Raw genomic sequence first — 2,464 nt, 5'->3', positions numbered from 1 at the left:
TATATATATACACACACACACACATATATAGATATATCATAGAAGCCAGATGAGAAATGTGATTATATTATTATACATATCTATATTAAAATTTTATTAGAAAAAATTATTAACTCGACAGCAAATCTATATAGATTTAAGACCGAACTTTATAAATATTTATGATACTAGTGATAGACATATAATTATGAGATAAGTTATGAATTTTAATAGAAGAAAAAATCAGTGACGAGTGATTTTGTTCATCAAACAATGGAGAAATTTAAAAATATACAAAATTTAGGTACAATAATTATAAAATATAAAAAAAATTATCAGCCGAAAATAGGGTGTCAACTGCATGCGGATACTTCGTATTCATGTGACTAAAAGTTCGCCCTCCTCTCACATGCAAATTTAAAATATTAATTCATTTATTCTTAAATATTTGTTTTTAGGTTGCCGTTTTGGCATTATTATTTTTTTAAGAAAAAGATCATAATTTATATTTTATAATACAATCACAGCTAGAAGATTCATTCTAAAAGCATCTTAAATTTTCAAATATAATCTCATGTACGTGCTTAATTAATTAAATAATTGCAATTATTCATGCTCAAAATTTTCATTTATATATCAATATATTTAATTCTCAAATACTATATATGTAATACGGGATTTATAAATAGATATATACAACTTGGTTTCATGGTGTAACATCATGATTTTATTTTTCTACCTCGACCATGTTATATATAATGATGATAGAATCCGCATTCGCTACTTTTCAATATTTATTGGATAAACTCACAAGCTAACGCTGTAGTCTGTAAACTCCGCTAGCCAGATAAACTATTTTGGGCAAACTTTATATGAAATGATCGTCCGAAAAAATGTTGGTTGAGAAGTCAAACTAACACTATTGGTTAAATTCTCTCACTTTACTAGTGCAGACACTTTCTTTTTCTATATTTTCAAATTTTAATTTTTTTATACCTTTCAGAATTCCTTTCATAATTTTTATGATTTTAAATTTAGATTTGATGCTTTTACACATTTAGAGTGTTTCAGAGTTAAATTTTCAAATTATAATTTTTTAAAAAAACTATAAAAATCTAAATTTTATTTTTAAATGTTTTAGCTTTAGTTTTTAATTTATTGCAACAAGTGTACGGTTGATAAAACTAGAAAATCTTACTGGCTGCTCGTGATATGATCTCTAGATTCAAAATTTATATAAATATGAAATGAAATAAATAGAATTTTTATTCTGATTTTAAAATGATTAACACAAATCAATTAAATTATTTCTTAGAAAATACAGAAAAAACTTTAGTTTCACGCGCACATGACAAGCGTTGTTCCGGTAGTTACTCGTTAGTTATACATTAAAGAAGATGATTATTTTATCCTTTTATTTGGTACTGTTCTTTGGATTTTCATTTCCCTATAATTTATTAGTATATTCGTACTAGATTTTGTTTATTTATTTATTTATTTTAAAATACCCCGATCTAATTATTATATATAATGAAATTTGCAATGTTTATTTTTTTTATTGTGCATTAGATAAATCTTCGAGTTAATATATATCATGTTAGGTAGATAAACTATACTGGATAAACATGTGCGACCGGATCATCTGAAAAATATTTGGTTGAAAGAATCGTACTCCTGAAGATCATTGATCAGCTGCTCACATACTCCAGTAATTCGGGTACGTTTTATGAGTAGTAATTGACTAATTAAGTAGTTAAACAAATGAAAATGATAAATATAAACGTCTTCCGTTTCTTGACGTTTTTGGTTGTAGAAGAATAATCATCATTAAAGCCTTCAACTACAAATTGCAAATTTCAAGTTTGTTATATTTGGATATCACATATGCAAAAGCATCACATTCATTAATATTGCATTAATAAATATTAAGATCTCTAAAAAAAATTTAATTTTTTTGATACAATTAATGCTTCATTTATTTCAAGTGATAAATATTCAACTTTTCTAGTAAGTTTAGTTATATGGGTATTACTATTATTTCCAATACAATAATTTTATAAATATTATTTTGAAAGACAATTCGTTCAGATTTTATCATACACGTATTACATATCGGTTTTAAGTAATTCATAATACTTAAATGGGAGCCAGCACAAATTTCAATTTAAAAAGGAGCAATTTCATAAAAGTAGACATTGTCAAATTCTTTGCATCATATGTCTTTTCGTCAAATAACATTATAACTAAAAAAATTTAAGTGGGGTCAAATATCAAACTACTCATAATTAAAACTACACAAAAATTTTTGTGAGACGATCTCACGAGTCAATTTTATGATATATTTCTCATACATGAGACACACATGAAAAATATAATTTTTAGCGTAAATATTGGTAAAGTTAACCCGTATCACAAATAGAGATTCGTGAGACCATCTCACTAGAGACTTAGTCAAATATGCCAAATAGACATAATTTTATTAAAT

This window comes from Primulina huaijiensis, chromosome 15 (genome assembly GCF_012295235.1).
Source record: "Primulina huaijiensis isolate GDHJ02 chromosome 15, ASM1229523v2, whole genome shotgun sequence".
NCBI lineage: Eukaryota > Viridiplantae > Streptophyta > Magnoliopsida > Lamiales > Gesneriaceae > Primulina > Primulina huaijiensis.
This window is presented reverse-complemented; position numbering follows the sequence as displayed.